Here is an 11819-nt window from a genome sequence, read left to right on the forward strand (position 1 = left end):
TAGGATCCTTTTGATCCTAGCAGTTTGAAGGCCCACTTGCTGACCAATGGTTTCATGGATGGCTATACTTAGTGGATAAGTGAAGATGATGATGATGACGTCCACATGGCAGGGAATAACGACATGGGTATTGACGAAGAGATGACCGATCGACAAGAAGACGATGGTGTCAGACACGATGGCTGTGAAGAGTCCGGACACGACGGTGGGGAAGAGTCTTGACATGGCGTCAGAGAATATTCCGGACACGGCGAAGTAGCAGAGTGTGTACATGGTTGAGAAGAGTCTGTGGAAACGCCCCAGACTTCGACGCTACTAAGGTCAGTCTTGCAGGACCTTCATGTTCGAGACCTCCTTCGCTAGATTACGAATAGAGACATAGTTGATTGTAGAGAGGAGGCAAGTTGGCTCAACTTGAAGTAGAAGCGCGAGCTGGCGGACGGAGCGGCCACGATGAAGGCGTATAGCGCTATTTACGCTTTCGGTGCGGGGAGGCGTAGCCTGCCTGGGGCGCCTCCACATCACAGGTGGGCCTCGGCCTTTCGGTCGCTCACGCGGGGCCCCACGTGCAGGCCCTTCTCCCTCCTCTCGCTCGAACAGAGGAGGAGCACGGAAGCGGGAGGCCGAGCCACGCCGATGGTCACCCGGTGGCTCTAGCGATGGCTGGCGATCCCGCAGCTGCCGTCGAGCTCAGGGAGCGGCTCCGCACCTGCGAGGTGGCCCAGCGCCGGGGAGAGCTTCGGGGGCAAGGTGGCCCGTGGCCATGGCGGTGGCCGCAGGGGTCGACCCTTGCTGAGGACGCTCCGGCTACGGGAAGAAAAGGAGGGAGCACATGGGAGTCTGCGGAGAGCTCTGGGGTTTCTAGAAGGGGAGGAGGGAGCTGCGTGAGCCTGGACGCGAGCATAGCCGAAGCGGTCATGGCGGCCATCGAAGGAGAGGAGAGGCTCAGGGAAGCCTCGGTCTGGTTTGGGGAGGTTTGGGAGGTGCAGACGGGAGTGAGAGAGCTAGCCAGAGTAAGAGAGGGCTCGAGGAAGAGGATAAAATGGAGGAGGCGGCCGAAGGAAGCTCGGGAGCTCTTGGTGCTCTTTGGCATGGGGGAAGACACGCGTCCCTGGGGCACTTTCGATGCTAGCCAGCGTCGGGCAGGGCTTGGACCAGTCAAGGGGATGCCCTGGTGCCCTAAGACACGCAACAACGGCTATATGAGGTCTGGAGGAAGGAAACAAGGTGCAGAGCATCCTTATTACAGGCCAGCGTGGTGGTCACCATGGCCACCTGTGCCCAGAGTGATAATATGACCAGTCAAGGATGTCTTTAGCTCAGGGCATGCATTTAGAAGGCTAATGGAGAAGTTTGGTTGCATATGGAGCAAGGTAGGTGGGATTTTGACTGAGGTCAAGTTTGCAACAACAAACTTGCAGCTAAGAAAAATGATTTTCAAATGGGGAGTCTTGGGGGGAAACTATGTCTAGCAGTGTTAGCTATGCAAGGACTACAACACTGCCAAGTTGGAGCTCAAGCAGAGGATGGTAGCTAGTACTTGCTATACAAAGCTACAATTCAGCCAGAAATCAACTTGTAGATGTGTTGCTCATTTTTCGTACATGAGCAGGCCATCTCTTCGTTTGAAATGATGCATTGACATATTAGAGATGCCCTGGAAGAATGCGGGGGCTTTGGATTAAGCAGAAGTATAGGAAGAGTGATAAAAATGGTGTTGCCATTGTGAAAATGAAGGGTAGCTACAAGAAGTCTTCCTCCAATAATTGACCAGAGGCCATGGCAAAGCTACTAGAGGTAAAAGGTAAATAGGGGAGGCCATGGTTAAAATTTAAGCTCAAGGGTAATAGTGGAAGGGGCCAAAGTAGCCACTTTGGTGAGGGCACACAAGGTGTTTGATTAGTGTTAGGGATACCATATGGACATCAATTGATATGAAACTTAACAGGATCAATTAATAGATGAAAATAAGTTAAATTTCGAATTTGGTGAAGAAGGTTTCCAATGTAGACTTGGAAAACCCATGAAATGGGCAGAAATGGCCGCTTGCTTACAAAACTATTCAAATCAATTCCCACATATCCAATATTTGGTGCGGAGGCATTATTTGGGCATTAAAGCATGCCCAACAAGTTTGGGGTCAATTGTAGAAACTTTATAAGGTAAAGTTTCCCAAAGTCAGAAACCAACAAAGAGGGTTTTGAAGGGCTTGGGACAAGTTCTTCTATTCCCCTTGATGCACCACTTGGTGTGGATCCATTATTGGAGTATCAGAACATGTCCACCAAATTTGAGGACAATTGGAGACACTTGGCAATGTAGAGTTGCTCTAATTTGGATGTGGACAGATAGGGTTTTAGAATAATTAGGGGAATCAAATCAACTTCGATTGAGATGAAACTTGGCAAGATCATCACATATATTATATGTGACATGCTAGAATTTTACAGGAATTAATTGAGAATATTTCTTATAGAAATATTCCAAAAGCTTGAAATAGGGAGGAAGGGTTTTGAAGGGTTATGCCAAATATTTTGAAAATGACCATGTGTTGAAACTCATGTATATGGAATATATATGTCGATTGAGTTTCCCTAAATTTTCTCAAATATTTTGAAAGCAATAAAATTAACTTTCCATCATAAGAGACTATTTCAGGCCTCGCAGGAAGGCATTTAAATAAAATAGTAAAATAACTTTTAAAATAATAATATTGTGGTTTTGGGAAGTAATTTTGAGAATGGGTTTTAAATAAAATATTTGGTGAAAAATAACTTCCCTAATTTGAGGATTTGTAGTGCAAATCCTAACTGAGGGGTTTTGAAAGCTTAAATCAAAGAAATGTTTTTTGTTGGAAATAATATTTGGTAAAAATATCTTTTGGTCGTACACACATGGAATGATCATTAGGCAAGGGTTTGGATCAAGGAGCTGAGCTTGGAGAGTAGCAGGAGCATTGGATTCAAACACAAGCAATAGGTAAGCAAGCAAACACCACATCAAGCATGAGAGGCATTCACAACAAAAATTAATTGGTCCTATGTTTTGAGATAAGTCAAATTCGTCACGAGAGCTAAACACAAGGTGTTACAAAGTATCTACAAAATAAAGTTCTTCCCGTAGGGAACCTGTGTCCTACTAGTGTCGATGAGGCCAAGAAAATTGTTTTCACTCTAGATCTGCCGCACATTAGATACCACACATGCACCAACGATTGCATTATTTATCGGGGTGAGCACGCTGAAAAACCACGTGTCCAGTGTGCAATGCTTCTCGATAGAAGAAGGCAGGAAATAAAGGTCCTCAGAAAGTTGTATGGTACTTTCCGATCACTCCCGGTCTGCAGCGGTATTTCGTAGATCCTAAGGAAGCAAAGCTCATGCGCTGGCACGCGGAGAGGAAGAAGCCTGATGATGGAGATGATCCGAAGCTGAGACAACTCGTAGATGGTAACAAGTGGAGAGCACTAAATGTTGAATATTGTTTTTTCGGAGAAGTTGCAAGGAACATGGTGCTTGGTGCGTGTACCGATGGCATGAATCTGTTTGGAAACCAGAGAACCAACCACATCACATGGCCCGTCTTTGTATGGATGTACAACCTCCCCCCATGGAAGTGCATGAAGACAAAGTACATACACATGGGCATGCGTATGGATGTACAGACACGTTATGAAAATCACTAGTCAAGACATGGGACGCCAGCACAAGAGATTATTTCTATATGAGAGTTGCGCTGATGATGACGGTGCAATACTATCTCGGTTACGGGTACACCTTAGGCGAGGTGTGCCACGGATAGAGCGGACGCACGAGGTGCATGGATGATACAATGTCTCAGCAGCTTACATCATCGAAAGATGGCTGGTCTAGGGAAATCGTGTACATGGGGCATCATAGATGGCTCGAAAAGGATGACCCGTGGAAAAACGTGGAGATCTATTCAATGGTTTGGATGAGCATCGAGGACCTCCACATAAGAGGAGCAACGCCGAAATCAACGAGTTGTTGAATAACTGGCAACAGTGCCCCGTGCCGGGAAAGATGGAAAATGCGTCGAATCCACTGCTGAAGGTACGGAAAATGAGGTTTGTTTTGTGGGACTTGGAGTACTGGCCCAATCATGAAACACCTCATTGCCTTGATCAAATGCATATAACAAAGAATATCCTCGAGAGCTTGCTTGGCACACTGATGAACATTACGGAGAAGACCAAGGATGGGTCAAAGGCAAGGAAAGACTTGGAGGATTTGGAGATATGCGGGGATGTACACATGCCCCGTAAAAAGTCGACGAAGGAGATTGAGATGGAGACGGCGACGGGGCAAAGGGGAAGAAAAGTCAACAAGAAGGAGCAGAATTGTTGCCCCCTTCTTGCTTCACCTTAAGTCCGAAGGATATCGATCAATTCATCAAGTGCCTTACGGGAATCAAATTTAGTTCTGGTTACTGTGGGAAAATAAGAAGATTTCTAGACACCAAGAAGAAAAGTTTCAGCGGGATGAAGTCTCATGACTATCATGTGATGATGACGCAGATACTCCCGGTTTCCATTAGAGGGATAATGGACAAGCACGTATGTGAGACACTTACTGGTCTGTGCAACTTCTTCGATGTTATCTCTCGAAAGTCCATCAGTGTGAAGCAGCTCTGAAGGCTACAGGAAGAGATCGTTGTCATACTATGTGAGCTTGAGATGTACTTCCTGCTCGCATTCTTTGACATCATGGTGCATCTGTGTGTCCACATCATGGACGACATCATGGACCCTGGGCCGACAATCCTTCACAGCATGATGCCATTGGAGAGGATGAATGGGGTGATCAATGGATTCGTTCGTAACATGGACCGTCCTGAGGGGAGCATCATCCAGGGGTATCTGACCCAAGAGTGCATCTCCTTTTGCGAGTATTATATGGGCAAAGAAGACCCTATTGTTGATTTTCCCGTCAACAAGCACCATGGGAGGCTCGGAGGAGAATGTCACAACAACAGCCGGAGGGAATTGCACGCGAACTACTCGGATCGACGGGACGACTTTGACAGGGCTAACTTATTAGTGCTACAACACCTAGATGTGGTAGATGATTATGTAACACTGCACAAAGAAATCATTGCATAGAAGTACCGTGATCAGGGGATGCGCAAGACGGACGACAAAGTTACTATAGATCACAACCCCACTTTCTTGCGTTGGTTCAAAGAGCAGGTTCATGCTAATCCCCCGAAGAGGGCAGTGCAGACATGTTTCTCATACACGTCTAAGCAGAAGGCCCCATGCCCAAACTTGTGTCCTATGAGACATACAATATCAATGGGAACATGTTCTACTAGGAGTTCCTGGCCCCGCACATTTCCCTGCCTCCGTAAGGCACAACGAGTTACCAAGGTTGTTCCTCACGGGGCAAAGCCCTGACCCGGAGGCCAAGTGGCCTTGTGACCGGTAAGGCTCCCGAGGTGCGCTGCTCAGGAGCCCCTCTTGACACTCAAGCCGCTCTACATTGTCAGGCCCCGGTCCCGCACAATTCCCCACTGCCGTTAGGCTCACACTTCATAGGGCGGGACCTCGACATTCCAAACGCCGACCGGAGCTCCCGGGCGGTGCCAACAGTGGCGAGTGGCATTATGATCGGTAAGGCTCCTGAGGCGGTGCCCAGGAGCCCCCCTTATGGCGTTCGAGTGATTCCGCACTCCGTTCCTTTAGTCATCGCCCCAGTGGGCCCTGAGGCCTCCCGAGATACTTTGTGGTGGTATCAGCTTCGGTCCGTACCCCCGAGCGGGGGTTGACTACTGAAGAATGTTTGCCCCTTGGGCGTCAATCCTTGCTTTCATGCTCCTTGACTCCTAGGGGCGGTGCGGAGCATTCATCTCCAAAAATGTCCTCCGGACGGGAGGCTTTAAAGCCAGCGAAATGAGAAAGCGCAAGAGATATCCCCCCTCTTTTGTGTTTCAAACGTCAGGTTTTCAAATTGACAGATGTAAGTCCGACAGAAGATAGTTCGAAATCCAAGAAAAGCAAGCAAACGCCCCGTCCAGCACTCAGGCTCGAATAGTCATTGGTGGACTATGTGGGTTTCCTTGCCAGCTGCGGGCATGGTCATTTGTAGACTAAGTTGATTGCTTCCGTCTGCACCCAACGCGGAGCATAGATCTTCCACTAGGCCTCGGGTGGACCCCTTCCGCGTCCTCGGGGGGGGGGGGCTTGGGCATATACAGCCTCGGCTTGTTATTACGTGAGAGTGTCATGGTGGGGGTGTATATAGGAGGTCACGAGGACGCATTGGCCTCGCGAGTGTCCTTACCTCCGAGGCATAGGCGCCTGATTCCGGAAGTCATTGGTGGACTGTATTGATTTCCTCCGTCTCTACCCAGCGCGGATCATAGGTCTTCCACTAGGCATGGGTGGAACCCTTCCGCGTTCTCGGGGGGCCCTGGGCATATACAGGATCAGATCGCTGTTACGTGAGAGTGTCACAGGAGGAAGTAGGTTCCAGACGGATTGAAGGACGATGCAGAGGTGCGATGGGTCGATGCAGGTCCTACGTGCTCATTCTATTGAGGTCGGTTAAGGGCTTTTCTATGGATCTACGTCGACAGGTCCCAGTTCCTCACATTTCCCTGCCGCCGTGAGGAGCCTCACGAGGCAACGCCTCGTCACCCCCCGATACCAACCAAACCTGGACGACACCAGGTTTGTCAAGTGGCTTTGTGACCGGTAAGGCTCCTGAGGCGTGATGCTCAGGAGCCCCCCTTAATGTTCGAGCGGCTCTATGTCGCTAAGATCCAGTGCCGCATTTTTCCCAACCGCCGTTGCATGTGACCGAGTGAACGGATGTAGCTACGGGGTCCAGCCATGCCACCCGTGATAACGACGGGATATCCGGGGACGATATCAAGGGCGGTAGGTGGCCTTTTGACCGGTAAGGCCCTTGAGGCGCGATGCTCAGGAGACCCCCTTTTGACGCTCAAGCGACTCTGCGTCGCCAGGACCCGGTCCTGCACATTTCCCAACCGCACCTGCCTGTGACCGAATGAACGATCTCAGCTGCGGGGTCAAGCCCTGCCACCCCTGATAACGGCCGGATATCCAGGGACGATATCAAGGGTGGTAGGTGGCCTTGCGACCGGTAAGGCCCCTAAGGCACGATGCTTGGGATCCCCCTTTTGATGCTCAAGCGACTCTTATTTTATCCTGTTGATTGAGGCCCTAGGGAGCCGCAGAGCTTCCCCAGTCCCTGCGATGGGGCGATGCGCACCGGCCACAGCCCCCGAGCGAGGGGGATAGATCCCTAAGGCAGTAAATCCAAAAACTTACCTCAAATAGCTTCCTTGTGCCTGAGGCGCGCCTTGCGAGGCTCGGCCCTCAGCGCCCACGCCTGCATAGTGGTTGCTGCGGGTGACCCGTGCCACTTGTGTATCGTTGCTGCATCTGATTCGTCCTCTTGAAGCCTGGGGGTCAGCCCTTCATAGTTCCTCCATGGGGAAAGCGGCTGGCGCCACGCCCCGTGGCATGGGGGCGCCTCCCTTCCAGCGCCTCTTGGGCCCGGCTCAAGGAGGGGCCCCGAAGTGTTCCTCACTCGTGAGGAAGATAGGCGCCTAGGGGGACGCCTGAAGTTGTTCCTCGTCGGGAGGGTCACGTGATACCACATACTCCAGCACGTATGGCTCCATGTAGGCGTTGAATCGTCCTCCGTCTCTGTTCAGCAGTGCGACGGTGGCGGTCCCTCTTGGCGGTAGAGGGGGGTCACCTCAGCCGTACTGCTTGGAGATCTTCCTGCGATAAGCCTCCGCGCGAAGTCATTTGTTCCTGTTGCTGCCATTGGTTCGTCCCGGCGTCGCTCGGTGCTGATTCCCCCTTGGTGCCCCAGCATGTCTCTGTTGTCGTAGTTCGCCCGCGCCAAGGCCTTCGCCTTCTGCTGGATGCACCGCAGCGAGCGCTCCTGTTTGGCCGCCCCGGACTGTCGGGGGCCGACCTGGTCTTGGTGATGCACACCGGTGTGTGCATCGATCGTTCCGCCTTTCTCTTCACACCCGTGGTGGTTGTCAGCGTGATGCGCCTCGGGGCTGTCCGCCGGAACCTGGAGGATAAGGAGGGCTGCACGAGGTGCGTCTCTCTCGGCCCTGCCCAACATAGGAGGGGACCCATTGCTCGCAGCCCCGGGAGCCGGCATGAGGTGCGAGCCCCCGGCACCCGACGCTAGCGGCCTTGAAGAAGAGCAGGGTTGGATGGACTTTTGGGAGATGGTGATCAGCTCCATGATGTGGTCCGCCATCTGCAACGCGTCATACGCGCTGAGGTCTCCAAAGTTGATGTGGCGCGTCATGCGTGCCGGGGGCACCACCCAACCGCCGTGCGCCTGGGTGGCGCGGGTGGTTGCGACGGTGGAGATGATGTTGACGGTCTGGTATGAGCCGCCTGGTACCACCACACCGGCGTGCGTGCTTCCGGCCACCGTGATGTAGTGGTTGGAGGCCAGCTCGATAAGGCTCTCAGAAGCTGGTTGGGCATTGGCCATCGGAGCAGCGGGCCTAGGGAAGATGAAGCTTGGAGAAGACATTAATGTGCTACCTACCTGGCGCGCCAAATTTCGGATTTTGGGCTCCGCAAACCCTTAAGGTTCGAACTCAGGGGCGTGTCCGAAGATCTCTCCGAGCCTAACCTCGCCTAGCATGCTACTCGATGGGAATGGCGAAGAACTCATTCGATGGTGAGGGAAACACAGAACACAACAGTTTACCCATGTTCGGGCCGCTGCGAAGCATAAAACCCTACTCCTGCTTTGGTGGATTGCCTCTCGTGGGGGCTGGTGGATGAACTAGTACAATGTTCTTCGGCCTCCTAAGGCTAGATGGCCTTATTGGTGTGAAGATGGGTCCTCGATTGGTTCCGGTTTTCGGTCCCCTTTCTACGAAGGAACCTCTCATCCCTTTATAGTGGTGGCCCCGGTCCTCTTCCCTTATCGTTTCAGTGGGAAGGGATCACACAACGACCAATTTCGAAGGGGGACAAGGGAACATGCTTCCCTTGCCCAAAAGTGGTCTTCGCCTGAAAGTAGCTGCCAACGCTGTAGGGGCTGGCTCAGGGATGACGTTCGTCATGCCGGCGGGCGGCCAGGGTCTTGTTGCACCAGAATGGAAACCTTTAGACGATGCCTTCGGAACCTAAAGTCGTCCTTGCCCCCTTTGCACCAAAGGGGATACTACTCCGTCCTACTTTCCACTGCCCGCCTGTCCTTCCTCTGCCTCATCCTTGACACCTGAGGTGGGCCTCGCCTCGGAATATCCGCCGCTCCGGAGGGGTCCTGAGAAAGGCCCCCTGTGGGTCCTGATGCCGCCCCTCCTAGGAAGGCTTGGCCCCTCGCGAGGGCCTTGTCTCGAGTGATGTCGGGCCTGTTGATTTTCTTGATGAGGTGGGCCAGCCCTGGGCCGTAGGCAGGCAGGTCTGGGTACTCCCATTCCCAGAACGCCGGCACTTCCGTTTCAGTTGCCTTTCGGATGTCTGACATCTTAGTGATGCCTTCGTAGGCCGACGAAACCACGTGCACCCTACTGTACGATATCAATGGCTAGAAGTTGACATGGGAAAGGCAACGATAGTCAAGCCAAAGGACCGCATGCTCCACAATAAATAGATGCCCCATGGCGTCTTCAAATTTTGCGTGGCCAGTGTCAAAGCGGGCGTCGAGGATTTTTCTCTTTTGGCACCGGCCAGTGATGACGAGACTCCTCAACTGATTCGCGCATGCAAGAACTGGTTCTTGCCTTGGCCGAAGACTCACCTTCGTGTCGAGGCGCCCGGTAGCACACCAACGGCAATTCATTACCAAGGTATGAACACCACCCCACCTACCCAATTACATGCACCTGGCTTGGGGGGAGATAGTAGACGACGCGGTGAGGGAGAGCCTCCAATAGTGCGAGATGATGTCGCCCCTGTTGAAGAAGCAAATTGATTATGTCATGGAGGAGGATGATGACGACGACTGTAACCAGTATATCAATACCGGCTATGACGATGCTCAACAATATGACTCATACTATGAGCGTGCAAATGACTTGATGATGTCTGATTTTCCCTATCTGGAACGTCCGACGGCTGATTGCAAAAAGTCTCTCTTCATTGGATCCTCGCAGGAGAGGCCCCTAGATGCCGCCACTACCCATCAAGAACAACACAGAGGCCGTCCACTGATAATTAGCCCAACGATGCTGGGGGATGTGGTTAGGGAAGGTATGGTGGGCTCACTACCGCCACCCTCCAAGAAGCAAAGGAGGAGACCGGAAAAGAAAGGTTGTAAAGGCGCAAGAGCTGCTTCAAGCAGCCAGCCACAACCCCGGGAGGTAGACATGATACCTGTCGAAGGTGCGGAGCGTATCCATGTCGTCGGCCACCCGATCCTACCTCAGAAAGCGGTATGGAGCATAATAAACAATGATCTAAGGAGACTTCATGATGATGTGCTGGCCACAGAGAAGAGACTTCTCAGCTCGGAAAAATGAGGATACCAGCTTTACCCGGTTCAGGTTCCAGGTGCGAGTGGATACGTCGACACATGGCCCGCGGACAAGTTCATCCTGTGATTTGACTACATGTATGACATGTTCCATCTGACCAAGCTGGATTTTCAGTTCATCCGCCTGTATGCGATGTATCTCAACTACATCATCAGGCGCGAGAACATAGAATGTATGTTCGTCTCGGACCCGTACTATATGCACGAGAGCTTGCTAGCAGAGTGCACGAGCACCGGGACTCTGCGAGCAAGTACACCAGCGACTTCATGCTCGCTAATACGGACAAGGAAATGAGTCTCCTGCCTTATCATCCCACGTAAGTTATCTGCGGTTATCCTTTCATAAGTTTTGATCATTCCTTTGCAAGCATGTAGGCTAATTTGAGCTCAGCTTAATTTGCGCAGCGGGGGGGGGGGGGGGGGGCACCGTCCTCATCTGTTTATACCCTCAATACTCCTATGTTGTGTACTTGGACTCATTGATGAACATCAAGAAGAAGGATTACACGCACATAAAGAATGTTCTCGATAGTGCCATTTTCACCTATAGCCATACTGGTGGATATATCAAGGTGAAAAAGTATAGGAAAAAAGCACCGACTTTTGTCTATAAGACCAACTTCTAGTGCATCCAGCAACCAAACAGTAGTAGGGCTGATGCATTCTACCTCATGCATCACATGATCGAGTTCAGAAGGGATAGACAATGCGTTCGCATGTCATCTAATTCCGGTGATGCCGAGATTCTTAGCTGGTCCACAAGCATAGGAAGCACACCGGATCATCGAATCCGAGTTGAGTTTTATCATGAAGCAGGTCGTCGAACAAGGTGGGATGTTCTACCATGGGCCAATGAGGCGGGAGACTGTCCGAGATTTGCTAATCGCTCAGGATCTGGACATGAATCCTTTCAAGAAGCTCGGGTGCTTCATGCCTGAATATGAAGATTGGAACTTCGATGAGGAATAGCGATTGACGATGACATTATGTGTGTTCAGTTATAATTAATACTACTAGTATTTATATGAACTACCATACATCGCTCTAGTTAATTAGTTTGTGTGTGAGGAACTTCGTTATTTATATATGTTTACTGCTTGCACATTATATATCGTTGAATTAATCATCTTATGATGTAGGGCGAAGGACTGCTACATCGTATTCATTTCTATCTTCACACGGGCAACAAGGAGAAACCAACAGCACACCGGGACATGAACCAAATACTCCACACCGGATAGCACTAGTTCTATTATACCGTACGTGTGCAATATTGGAACATGTAATATTGTGATCTTGTTGTAT

Source organism: Hordeum vulgare, chromosome 4H (assembly GCF_904849725.1).
Source record: "Hordeum vulgare subsp. vulgare chromosome 4H, MorexV3_pseudomolecules_assembly, whole genome shotgun sequence".
NCBI lineage: Eukaryota > Viridiplantae > Streptophyta > Magnoliopsida > Poales > Poaceae > Hordeum > Hordeum vulgare.